General features: G+C 30.8%; 1 long non-coding RNA gene across 1 annotated transcript; it reads left to right on the top strand.

Moving 5' to 3' along the window:
- The first annotated feature begins 11,146 nt into the window (after nucleotides 1–11,146).
- LOC132610915 (uncharacterized) lies at nucleotides 11,147–13,791 on the top strand. The gene is made up of 3 exons (XR_009571366.1): nucleotides 11,147–11,362; nucleotides 11,488–13,321; nucleotides 13,436–13,791. It is a non-coding gene; the product is annotated as an uncharacterized LOC132610915 (long non-coding RNA).
- The last annotated feature ends 844 nt before the right edge of the window (nucleotides 13,792–14,635 follow it).

Genomic DNA, 14,635 nt, shown 5'->3' with positions numbered 1-14,635 from the left:
ATGAAGAACCTAAGATTAGAAATTGTAGAAACAATTTTTTAGCCTAAGCTCTGATACCAAATGATAACAATCAACCTAGGGAAACTCTAAGAAATTCAAAAATAACAAAACGAAATAAAAGGGATATGGAAAATTGAGGATGAGAAGATAGAAGGATAGATACTAGACCCAAAGGATAATAAATCTATAGGCAAAATTGGGTATATTAAACCCAACCCCTCCCAATTGGATTCAACCCTAAGAACCTAAGTAATTTGACTTCAAGGAAAGACTCGGTTGATTCCACAAATGAGCAACCTAATGTGAATTCAATGGAACATGCAATTCAATGCACAACTAAGAAATCACACTTAGTCAATAATCAACCAAACAATCTATCATTAACTAAACTAAGCTAAACAATCTCTCAACATTTGAGTTTTCAACAATATTCAAGCTAAGGAGAAAATAAAGACTAAGTATCCTATTTATAGTCTTGACATTACAACAAAGGCCCTAAAGTGGCTCTTTGCAGAAATACTCCAACATGGGTCTTCAATGCTCCAATTGACCAAAGCTTGCAATTATGACCTTAATTTGCAATATTAACCTTGAATTGAATTCTTGACCAACATTTGCATCATATAGCCATATTTGCATTTCAATCCCTCTTGCGCTTCTAGCCACCTTGAGTAGTGGCCTCCTTTTTTAGGGCTTCCTCTTCAATGCTTTCCCAAGCTACCTTACACACATCATAGGCCTTCTTATGTGGCTTGTATGAGCCTCCAAAGATCTCCAATGCTTCTCTTATCATCCACTTAGCTTGTAGGGTTTGGAGTTCCATGTCTTGGCCTTGAATGTAAGTCTTTAAGTGATGTGTGCCATGTAGGATCATATCATTACATAATTCTATACGAAATTTTAGAATACTTCTCCAAAATCAATTCTTATCTCAATTAACTCTACTTTTTTCGTGGTCAAATTCCTATTCCATTACAACTCTTTATCTTAATGTATTGTATTTCTAGTTTTATTCTTTTCTTACGTCTTCTTGTGAAAACTAATGTCAATAATTAAGGGTATAAAAGTCGATCAACATTTAGAGGATTTATTCGTCATTTAACATTTAGCGAAAATTATTCGTGCTTTGAATATATATAGATATATAATGCATGCACTGCCTCGTGTCATTTATTCCCTCCTTTTGCTACTACTTTTTTTTTCCCCTAAGAGAGTTCTATAAGACAAAAATGGTGTTCAATGTAGTTTTAGTTTTTTGGCAAACAAGAATCGACCTTTTGGCCAAGTACTGAACAATTCTTACAAAATAAACTACTACTGTCAAGTAACTCAATTCAGTAGAAATTTTCATACTTACAGCTTTTGCTTGGATGGTTGTTACTTATTGTATTGTATCGTATTGTTACCTTAAATATAATATTATCTCTAATTATTAAATCTGTTGCTACGTATCGACGAAAAATCTCATTTTAGGTAACAATCAATCTGGTGTGATTGCGTCGTTACTTTAATTTTTTTTTCTTTCTCATTTTGCCTTTTGATAATTATTTGATAATTCTAATTTATTATATACCATTTTACCTTATACCTTACCTTTTTTAATAATAACTTTACTTGTACTTTACTTTTCTTTTCCATATTACTTTTCCATCCCAAAATAAGTATCATCTTAGCTTTGCAAAAATAATTTATCCCAAAATAAGTGTCATCTTAGGAATTCAAGACAAAAATTGACAACTGTTTCCCACTACTAGCATTAAACAAGCATTCTCCTTTAATATCGCTCGATTCTATAAAAAATATTTTATAAATAGGATAGTTTATTAAAGTCCACATTATAATTGTTGATTTCTTTATGAGCGTTCTTATATCAAGGTGACACTTATTTTGAAACGGAAGAAATATAAATTTATTCTCCAGACTGCGCTCATGATGTATGACACTATGTAACGAAAACAGATATCTATCCAAATATTGCATCCATTAAAACAATACAATACATTAGATACAAGATGTAATAAACAACCAAACAAGCTGTTGCACTAACAACCAAAAATAGACACGTTCTTTAGATTCCCCATTTTTTCCTTGAGACAAGGAGAAATTTTCGTCGGAGGGGCGGTGGGAAATGAAGAGAAAGTAGAGGATATTAAGGGATGGCTGTTGAACGATCGAAATATCTGAATTTTTTGTTGGGAAAGAGTGATAGGTAAGGGAAAAAAAAAAGGGAGGAAGAGAACGAGAATGACAAGAAAAGAATAAGACAATAAAGTATAAAGGAAAATAAAGGAGTTGAAAAAAGATTGCAAAGTCGTACGATTTTAAACGTGGCGTTAAGTAATATAGAACACTTTATTACAAATACAAGAAAGTCGAAAAATTGCCGTCAAAATTTAGTGTATAGTTGAAGCTTTAGAGCAAATTGAGGGAACATTAGCCAGCATTTGGCCATAAATTCCTAAAAGGAATTTGAAATACTTAGTTCGTGTGATTTTTTTTTAAATTTTGAAAATATATTTGATCATAACTTTTCAAAACATATTTCACTTAAAAAAAACATGAAATATGATTTATAAGTTTTAAAAACTATCAAGAATACTCAATCATATGAAACTAACGTATTTGCTAATCCAAAATTATTCATGTGTGTTTTAATTTTGTTACTGAATTTGATTTCAATACTCTTATTTTACTAATTTTGTAATTTCTTGTTGAATGCATCTCAATTTGTATATTTTTGTTGTTGAATCGTACTATTTTCTGCATTTAAATTTGTGCAAATGGAGACGTCTTTGGATATGGAGACTTAATAATTAGTTATTGAACATTACAAGTAGTGCAATAATTTTTGAGATTAAAGCAATAGTAATTGCTTTGGAGATAGTTTCAAGTCTTCAAATAATTCTTACATTTTAAAATATTCTCGATTAATGGGGAAACATGATAGATACGGATTAGTTAAAAAAAATACAAATGTTTGAGGTAGTTTTTAAAAAATTTAAAAGGGTCAGCGAATGGATCTTGGACCAAATATAAATTTGAGCAAGAATTTAAAATTTGAAATCTTTTAAAAAATATTTTGAAAATATACTTCCAAAATTACTACTATATTAGAAGCACCAGTTTGGGCACTTCGTTGTCCGTTTGTAGCACTTTTTCGACGTCCGTTTGTGGGCCCAAAAACAAATTTGTGAGCCTACATATTTTAAACAACTACTAATATTTAAAAAAAAATTGTGGGCCCACATATTTTAAACAACTACTAATATTTAAAAACAACTACTAATATTTAAAAAAAATATATGGGCCCCATATTAAACACCAACCAGTAATAAAAAAAAAAAGTGGAACCCACCACATCCAAACTCACGGGAAAAAAAAGTGGATCACATATTAACAAAATCAAGCAATATTAAAAAAAAAGTGAATCCCATATTAAAAAAATAAACAATGTTAAAAAAAAGTGCTTAGAAAATCAAACAATTAAATCAATAATGATGGATTCATCGCCACATGCGTATCAACCCATTAGAGGGAGCAAATGAAATTATTGTACAACAACATACTTAAAATACAAAAATGCTTAGAAAATCAAACAATTAAATCAATAATGATGGATTTATTGTCACATGCGTATCAACCCATTAGTGGGAGCAAATGAAATTATTGTACAACAACATACTTAAAATACTTATATATATATATATATATATATATATATATATATATATATATATAACCGTTTTCCAATTTTTGAAAAAAACAATGTGGGCCCAGATAGCCTGATGGATTCATTGCCACATGCGTATTAACCCATTAGAGGGAACAAATACAATTATTGTACAGCAACATACTTAAAATACAAAAGTGCTTAGAAAATCAAACAATTAAATCAATAATGATGGATTTATTGCCACATGCGCATCAACCCATTAGTGTGAGCAAATGAAATTATTGTACATCAACATACTTAAAATACTTTAAAAAAAAAGTGTGGTCCCCATATTAAACACCAATCAATATTAAAAAATTCAAAAAAACGCCAACCAATTGAGCATTTAAAAAAAAAGTGCGGTCCCCATATTAAACACCAACCAATATTAAAAAAAAAAAGGTGGACTCCATATTAACAAAATCAAACAATATAAAAAAAAAGTGAATCCCATATTAAAAAAAACAAATAATGTCAAAAAAAAGAGTGCAGACTTTGTATTCGTAGCAAACACTAATATAATAAAGTTTTAAATACGAAGCACAAACTACAATGTTATATTAATCGTGCTTTGAACATAGTATCCCATATTGACAAAATCAAGCAATATATAAAAAAAAGTGAATCCCATATTAAAAAAACAAACAAAGTCAAAAAAAAAAAAGTGCAGACTTTGTATTCATAGCAAACACCAATATAATAAAGTTTTAAATACGCAGCACGAACTATAATGTTATATTAATCGTGTTTTGAACATAGTGTGTGTGTGTATATATATATATATATATATATATATATATATATTATATGCATAAAAATAGTGCAAACTAATAATGTCCAAAAGGGTGGGGCCCATACTAAACAACACCAAGTAATATAAAAAAAATAATAAAAAAAAGAAACTATATAAAGCATGGGTTTAGACCCATGCTTCGTCGTCCGGTGTCCCTTAAAAAAAGGGGGGGGGGGGCATTCTAAATAACACCAAACAATAAAAAAAAAAGGAAGAAAAAAATGGAACTCACCATCTCCAAACTCATGGGAAAAAAAAAGTGGACCCCATATTATCAAAATCAAGCAATATCAAAAAAAAAAAAAAAAGTGAACCCCATACTAAAAAAAATATGATGTTTAAAAAAAAAAGTGCAGACTTTATATTCGTAGCAAACACTAATATAATAAAGTTTTAGATACGGAGCACAAACTACAATGTTATAGTAATCGTGTTTTGAACACAGTATATGTATATATATTATATGCATAAAAATAGTACAAACTAATGGTGTCCAAAAAAAAAAGTGCACCCCATACTAAACGACATCAAGCAATATATATATATAAAAAAAAGTGGATCTCACCATCTCCAAAGTCACGGTAAAAAAAAAAAACCCCATATTAACAAAATCAAGTAATATAAAAAAAAAAAAGTGAACCCCATATTAAAAAAAAAATGCAGACTTTGTATTCGTAATAAACACTAATATAATAAAGTTTTAGATACGGAGTACAAACTAAAATGTTATATTAATCGTGTTTTGAACATAATATGTATGTATATATGTATGTGTGTATATATATATATATATATATATATATATATATATATATATATATATATATATATATAGATATGCATAAAAATAGTGCAAATTAATAATGTCAAAAAAAAAAAGTCCAACCCCTATTAAAAAAATCAAACAATATTCATGTAATTTCCAATGTATCTCATTAAATCAATAATAATGAATTCATTACCACGTGCGTGTCAATCCATGAAATTGCTTTTCTTCAAAAGGTTAAGTAGTCAAACTATACAATTTTCTTTCTTTTTTTATATTAGCCTGAGATATAATCTAGATATTAAACTGTTGTATTTGCTATTCCATGTCATTTATTTGTTATGTTTACTAAAATAAATATACTTAAAATATTTATATTTTAAAATAAGATAGAATTTAATTACTTTTTTTATTTTTATTCTTACTCTAATAAATGTGAAAAGAAATTAATGTCGAAAAAAAAAATATATCAAATGCAAATCAAATAATGAATAAGGTAAATTAGTCAAATTATAATTCTAATCGACGTTTTCTTAAAAATTCATGCAAAAAACAACATGACAAGTAAAATGAGCTAAACCGAGAATATTTATTAAAAATTAAAAAATAGTATTTCTTCATTTAAATAAAAATAAATTTCTACTTTGTTTCGTTTTAAACATGTAAAATTAATTTAATAATTTGAATTATAATTGTCCAAATCAAAATTTGATAAAAAATAATAAGTATTTTACACCTTTAAATTAATCGAATTAAAATTGAAAGTATCAACTGATGCTTAAATATTGTTATTGTTTTATTTCAAAGAGAAGAAAATAGTTTCCTTTTAAACAAGTCTTCTCTTTTAAAAAATATTAATAAATTTGCTGATTTTGTGTTCATAGCAAACATTAATATAATAAAATTTTAGATACGAAGCACAAACTATAATGTTATATTAATCGTGTTTTGAACATAATATATACTTTATATATATATATATATTATCACTATTAAAAAATAACTACATATATATAAATGAATTATAATATAAAGTGTTTGGCGCATAGGCCGTCTAGTTTATTACCAAACGGGAGCTTCGGTCGTTGGTAAAATCGAAGACTTTGACAAAAAAATGTCTGATATTCTGGCACAACCTTTATAAGGCCTCAAAGAAAAGAACCCCAAATCACAAAGCAAGACTTCACCTACTTTTTCCATATTACCACTATACAATATTGATGATGGAAAAAAAAAATATTGGTTGAATGATCTCTCATCAACCGACATATGTGCATGTAAGATGACCCATTCCATCTATTCTTTTCTTTACTTTCATCTTTATCTTTTTTTAATTTTAATTTTCTGTCCACATGCGTAGGACCAACTCATGACCTTATCGTGGGCCATATTTATTGGCCACTTGTAATCACTGTGTTGCCAAACAAAGCTCTCCACCAACCCCATTCTTGCTCGTGGCTTGCCCTTTTCACCCGTTGGAGGCCTAAGTATCGGGGTCCTCCTCAACTTGTCCGGCTGTCCCCAATGATTAAATTAACCACCGCTGTCTAATTATATTGCGGAAATGACTTCTTCCAATTTGAGCGTATAGTACAACGATCTTATAACAGTTTAAGTGTTGTTTTGTGTTTTACTTTTAATCATTTTTTATAAAAAGATTCTTATAATTGAGAATATATACTCCTATCTCAAAAAAAAAAAAAAATACATTTCTATATTTAGAAATAATTTAACTTAAAACTTTACATTTCTATATTTAGAAATAATTTTACTTAAAACTTTCCTTTTGACCCTTAATGAAAAATTATTTACAGTCAAACAAATATCTATTGCTTGTTTTAGATCGCAAGTTTCAAAAGTCTTCCTTTGTTTCTTAAACTTCGTGTCTAGTCAAATTATATTACACAAATTAGGATGGGAGGAGTATACAACAAGAGACATATCCATAAATTGAGATCGACTAAATAAATCATCACTCAATATTTAACTTCAGCTTATTAACAACAACAACAATAAAATTAAAAGTAAAATAATTAAATATATATAAATAATACTAACCAGTAAAAAGAAATTCTGACAAGTAATTACTGTCCCCACCTATAAATATCTAATTGCATGAAATTTTTTCTTCGATTATGCTCTTTTTAAATTTAATTTAAGTTGGGAATGATTTTAAGAAATGGTAGGTTTTGCGATAACTTCCTTCCGTGTGATTTTAAGTCTACTTTGTCCCCTTTAACATCTTCATTCACACCATTTGAAGGGTAAATTTATAGATCGATGTAGGACATGATCAAACTATCTTAAGCGACCTTCTCTCATGATTTTATCTCCAACGGGTGTTTCTTGCACATATTGATAAATGTGATCTGTTTTAAATGTAATCAAATACTGGTCGCACATCCATCTTGGTAACAACGATCTTTGTAACATTAATCTTGTGGATATATTAGACTTTAGCAGTCCAACATTGATTGACATATAATAATTTTGGTCTTATAAATATTCTGCAGAACTTACTTTTCACTTTGGTAAACACACAATTAGGTAGCATTTCTCCATTTCAAGTTACAAATATTAATTCAGTTCCAATTCTATGAGTAACATTGTCATTGTTTGTTCCATTTTCTTATAATAATGAGTCTATATATCTAAATTATTTGTATTTTACACTGCAACCAAGTCTTATCTTACTTCAAGTTCACTCTTTGTACTATGAACTTGCAGTGTATTCATATGTACTTATCATAAAATCATTCGTTTCTAAAGTGCTTCTCCATAATTTAAGCTTATGGTTGCCACCGTCGCTGGTTTCATCAATTAACATAACATCTTCAACATCTAACATATACAATGGGGCCTCATATTGTATTGTATTGATTATCTCGTTTTGTATATAACAAATTTAAACACGTAGGGGCTCGATTATTGTGGTAAATTCGTTTGTATCTCCTATTACTTGTAACTGCTCTTTCATACATGTTCATACACGTCCGTTATAACATTATTGTTTAACCTTAAAATGGAAAACAATTGAATTTGTATGCGGTGCTAAGGATATGTGGTTTAATTCAATACGAGAGTAGATTACACGATAAACGAATAAGTAAAACGAAATATATAGATCTGACCAAGATGAATGATGACTGGCCTCGGGTACTGAGAACCGAGGTCGAATTCTTATGATCAGATGTTTTAACAATGAGTAACAATGGAAACTTTAGAAAAGATGAATGAACTCAGATGATTATATTGCCTTGCTTAGTACACGATCTCTCTTTTCTGTTGAAAGAAAGAACCTCCTCAAATAAATGGGGCCTCCTCTTTATATAGTAGAGGACTCCTCTACTATATAAAGAGGAGGCTTAACCCCTAGTACAATTCTAAGCAAGGAAAGGAATCTGTGCTGTTGCCGGGATTGGTGCCGAAATATCCAACTGAAGGCGGATATTCCGATCTTCTCATCATGGTGGTTAACCGCCTCTTCATCCTGCCTTAATGTCTCATTCCAGATTGAGCTTAATGCTAGATCCTCGATAAACCGATCTTATCCTCGCCGAGCATGACGAACATAACGTTCACATCGAAAAACCGAGTATATTCGTATCCTCGGTTTTACCCGCATACAATTATATATTTAATATGATTTCTTTCTCCCTCACCTCCCAATGAACTTTTATAGTTATTAATATATCTATCTCCCAAAATATACCCAATCCATGTATCTTCTTACGATATTGTGTTACCTGTACTAGCGCGATACAAGAATAAAATTCATTGAAAGATCAATGGTGCATTGTATAAACACATGGAACACTGAATGTGATTGCAATCATTATCTTTCCTGGTTCAAACCAATATATATATATATATATATATATATATATATATATATATATATATCTTTTCTTTTTTGGTAACTATTTAATTTTAATTTTTCACGTTACATCTTTAAGACTACAAGATTAAAAAATATTTTAGTACATTTTACATAGGTTTCATTTAAGACCATAAGTTTCAATGATTTTTTTTTTTTTTACTTTTTTAAACTCCGAGCAAAATTAAAATCAGAAGAACAAATTTAAACTAAAGAAGATCCCTTTAAAGTATGTACTTTTATTGATCAAAATACAAATATCAAGTGTTATATCATTTTCACTAACCTTAAATCTTGAATTCACCACATTTAGGACTAAGAGAAGTTATGTAGAACTGTTTTAACATTTTGTAATTTCGGTTAAGAATAATATTGTCACGAGACATAGATCCAGAGCAATCAATTGAAAGGATGTACTCTTTTCGTTCCAATTTGTTTGTCTTATTTATTTTTTTAGTCTGTTTCAAAGAATAATGTCTCTTTTTTCTTAGCAATTTTTTGATTTCAACGTCAAATTTTTTGATTCCAATTTTTCATATAATATGTTTAAAACCACAAGATAAAATGACATTTTGATATGTTCTACGTATCTTTAGTTTAAGATTACCAGATTAAAAAAATTCTTTACTTTTTTAAATTTCATATCAAGTTAAAAATAGACAAATAATTATACTAGTTGACTTGACTATCAAATTAGTACTAGTCACCACCGATACGTAAAATTGTAGTACGTGAAGTGTAGTTTATTTATGGGTAAACAATCGGATACGCATATTGATAGAAGATAACAGATATTTAGTGTTAGATTAAAAAAAAAACCAGATGTTTAGTGAAATAATTGGGTACGCAGGATATTCGAACATCACCTTAATATAAAAAAGATATAGTTTAATTTGGTGGACTAATTCAATCATGAAAGTGAAAGTTGAAGTTCCTACCAAAAAGAAAAAGAAAAAAACAAAAGGAAAGTGAAAGTTGAAGTTGTTGAACCACCAATGAATAGGCTTTAATTTAATTTTTCTCTATCCGTTTAAGAATCATGCCATTCCAGCTCCATGTAGTATTTTATAATGATAAAAGTTGCAATATACTCTCTTCCGTCCAAAATAATTGAGAATTTAATCTTTAAAAATTAATCCAAAATAATTGAGATTTTAATTTATCAATAAGTATTTTTTTTAAAATTTATCTTTGACACATTCTTAATTCTAGAAACAAATTTAATGCTTGTTATAGTTTCAAAATCCCCCTTATTTAAAGGTATTTTAATCAATACAAATTCCTTAATACATGTACTCAGTCTAAAACTTAAATTATTTTGGACCAGGGAGAGTATATAAGAGCCCGTTTGGATTGACTTATAAGCTGCTTTCAGCTTTTTTTGAGTGTTTGGCTAGCCAACTTAAAGTCATTTTGTGCTTAAAATAAGCTCAAAAAAATAATTGGACCCATTTGACTTAGCTTATCTAAAGTAGCTTATAAGCAAAAAAAAAAAAAAAAAAAAGTTAGACTTCCCCAACTTATTTCTTTTAGCTTATAAGCTGTTTGCAGCTTATAGGCATAAGCCCATCCAAACAGGCTCTAAGGGGTCGTTTGGTTTAAGGACTCATTAGTCCCGGGATTATAATCCCGTGACTAATTTATCCCATCTATTGGGATTATTTTATACCATCTAAAAGATGGTATAAAATAATCCCAGTATAAGTGGGTTAAGAAGGTATAAGCTGGGTTATCCCAGCACTAATTTTTATACCATATTTGGTACAAGGTATAAATTTATCCCAGCACTAATTTATACCAAACGTGATATAAAAATTAGTGCTGGGATAACTCAGCTTACCTTAAACCAAACTACCCCTAAATGTTAATAAACATAAGGGTAGTGGCATTTTGTAATTCAACCCACCTATGAGGCTAATTATGTAATATAGTAGCTTCGGACCTGTAATGCAATTTAAATACAAGTAAATGTACATTTCATATCCGGAGATTCTATTAAAATATCAGTGGCTGAACTTCCAATAGAGTTGTGATATACAAAGAGCACAGGCTCCCTTACAAAATATTAGTACTGACAAATATTATCATCTTAACATACAAAAGAGTAAATATAGAGCTTAGATTATAAGATTAAGATAAATCTCTTATAAAATTGCACTTGAAAAAAGACCCTCAGGGTTCTTTAATCACTGTACATTTTTTGGGGTTGATCAGGTAAATCTCATTTCTTGATTTTGTTGATTACTGAATTTTTATTAACTTTTTTATCATGGGCTTTTGTTTTTAGTATTTGGGTTAATCTTATATTTTTTTTCATTTTTCTTGTTTTGTGTTGATAGATCTGAAGAAACTGAAGAGTAAAGTGGTAATATTCACAAGTATATGTTTGTGGAAGAATTGTTGGTGAAAGTGCATTTGGATGTGCTTGTGTTCTGGTGGTTGTGGAGAAGATTTAAGATTTCTAGCATTTTTAAACACCCAAACAGACCTTATTGTACTGTATTAGATAGATCTTCAGTTTTTTTTATTGTTGGATAAACTATAGAGTAGTGAGTTGAATCTGTTATTTTTAAATTTAGAAATGGAGACACTTATTGTTGCTCGACATAAGAATCATTACTATGATAGAACAAGGGGTGAAGTTCCGGGTCGATTCGGGTCATTCGGGTCGGGTTTTAAGGAGATAAATTGTAGGACTTTTGAGTCGGGTGTGGGTTTACTACCAACCCCATTAAGGTCTTGTTCAACAGCAGTGACTAAAAAGACTGGTGAAGTTCCAAAAAAGTCGAAAAAATCGACCCTTAGTAGTGTGATTTCGATACCAATTAACATAAAAAATGGTGCTGATTCGATAAAGAATGAGTCTTTGAATGATGAATTTGCTTATTCTGAACTTTGGGCTGGTCCAGCTTACTCAAACTCACCTCCACCTAGTTCATTACCAATCCCCAAATTTTCCGTTAAGCCGAAAAGGACGGTTTCACTTGAATTGCCTAGTTCACCATCTGATATTGATTTGCCAACTTTTGCTAAATCTGCACCTGCATCACCAACCCGGGAGCGGAGCTCGTCTCCGGGACTTGACAGTACTGACTCTGCGACACAGACTCTTCGTCGCATTCTCAATCTTGAAATTATGGATTGATGAATGTTTGGTGAGGGGGTAGTGAAGAATAAATAAGGCAGTTATCTAGTTTGCAAGTTAGTTGGTTTTTAGTAGATTGTATATAGGTGAATAAATCAATCTTTAGATTGACTTGGTAGTAGTTGCTTAGGTTTTGTTGTGGTGGAGAGCAGCTTTGGTTCAACGGTGGAAGGTCTACAATAGTAGTTGTTATAGTGGGTTGGTTAAGGTTGTAAGAGATGAGCAATGGCAGGTTGATCAACATTTCCGGGTAGTCTTCCGTGCGGACGCGGTTAAATTCAGTAGTGGTTCAACGACATGGAGGTGTGTTCGAGGGGTGGTCAATGGACAGAAGAAATTATTGCAGTATTTGGTTTATTGGCAGTTCTTTGCTGAGCCTGCAGGACTGGTTGCTCAATGATCTTTGATGCTCTTGCAGATCATCACATTAACTATGATGTCGAATTCTCGTTCTTGATTATACTCTTCTTAATAGGTTGTTCTTTCCTTGTTGTCTCTTCATAATCAGTTAGCTTTTAAGTTGGTCAAACATATTGTACATATACTAGAGCTCTGATCAGATTAGGTGGACAGCTTTTTTTCAGACTTTTGTTTTATACACTGACCAAATTCTTGGCCCTCTGACCTTGAATTTAGGATCCTTCCTTATTTCTTTCCAATTCAATATCAAAAACCTCTACTGTATAGAGTATTAAGTACCTCTTACTCCTTACAAATCCATTATGCCTGAATTGGCTGGTCAGTGTTCTTGTTGTTTGTTTTCCTTCCTAGGATCTAACTCATACTTTTTCCTCTTCAAAAGTTGTTTTCCCCTTCACCATTTTCTGTTTTTTGGAATGAAAATTGGTAAGTGGGACGTAAAAGTTAGTTATATCCTTTTCTGTTCCTGCTCTTAGGTAAGTTGCCTATTTTGAGCTTTCCTCCTATGAATGTATTAGGTCTCTCCTAAGTGGTTGTTCCACTTGTTTCTCTCCTAAAAGTTCCATTTTGCCTCTGGAGATTGTTGATCATAGCTGGCTGTTGACAAGGTAAGCCATTTCCCTTCTATAAAGTGACTCTTGTTCTTTTTGTGTTTACCTTTGTATCTAACACTTGCTCTGTGTGTTACTTATAAATTCTGTTTGCTGTTTTATTGTGTACAGGGTCTTGTTCGGAGTTGGAAGAAGAATGTTGAAGAGGCTGTTCTCCATGTTTTCTAGTTGTTAGCGTTTTGTCTCGTATCGTTGTGTCTTTAGTCGGGATTTTCTCATTACTTGCAAAACTGGTACTATGCCATGATTATCTAGTTATGTTTTGATCTTTAATCTGTTAAGTTTACTTTTGCTGCTTTTGTATGCTTGGTACTTTTGCCTGTGTATGAAGTATCAATGTTACAAGGTTAGCCTTGTGATATAAACAGTGCTAGTTGCTTCTGTTATTTTCATTCCCAGATTGTACCTTTTTATGTAGTAGTGTATTCCTAAGATTTTTCCAATTGAATGAAGAATATTTCCTTTCATTTGGAGGAGACCGAAAATAGTTCATAACAGCCTGTTAGATTGCAATTTACCATAATTTTAAAGTTAAATAGCTGGTGAATGAGCGCCTCAAATCTCATTGAATGGCTGTGGCGGAGCTGTACTGCGGACAAACTGCTACATAATAGAGTACATTATTGAAACTTCGACTATTTTTCTGCATGATGGCAGCACCATATGATGCCAAAGCCCACCAATATTTGTATCGTTGCCTCTTTTGTGATGCTTCGATGTTCTAGTCACTCCAATTGTTGTAATGGGAAAAAAATAGGAGCCTATAGGGACTGGAAAACCAGATTGGACAAATTGAAGGTAACGATTCAACTGTTCTATTGCTTTTAATTCGGTCAAATTGAATTGGGTTAATATTGTAGGTCTAATAGTATTACAAGACGTGCATCATTTTTTGGTAATTAAATGTAGCTTTTATTAATAGCCAAATTAGTATTACAAACCACAGCTTAGATATAAGTGCTAAACTATGCTAGCTCTCCAAATTTAGAACTTACAGCAAACTGAATAACCGTAAAGCTACCTTCAAGGATTAGTGGCACACCTCCCTCGATCCTTTTGGTAGAGTAAATGGCACCTCAAAATCTGAAAGAAGCTAAGTAGAACAAATACAAAGGAACTAAAGGGAATAGACTTGAAGCGGTCTTCTGATCTCAGTGGATGACTTGGCATTGCATGTATATGCAATACCCCTTAGCTCCATCCTTCAATTTCCTGCTAGTCTTTTCAAATAAACTCTGATTTCTCTCAAGCCAGGTAGCATGAATAGTCGATATGAGCATCTTGTGACTTGCCTTTAGCAGTTGAAACAAC

This window comes from Lycium barbarum, chromosome 9, assembly GCF_019175385.1.
Source record: "Lycium barbarum isolate Lr01 chromosome 9, ASM1917538v2, whole genome shotgun sequence".
In the NCBI taxonomy this organism is placed as follows: Eukaryota; Viridiplantae; Streptophyta; class Magnoliopsida; order Solanales; family Solanaceae; genus Lycium; species Lycium barbarum.
This window is presented reverse-complemented; position numbering and strand designations above follow the sequence as displayed.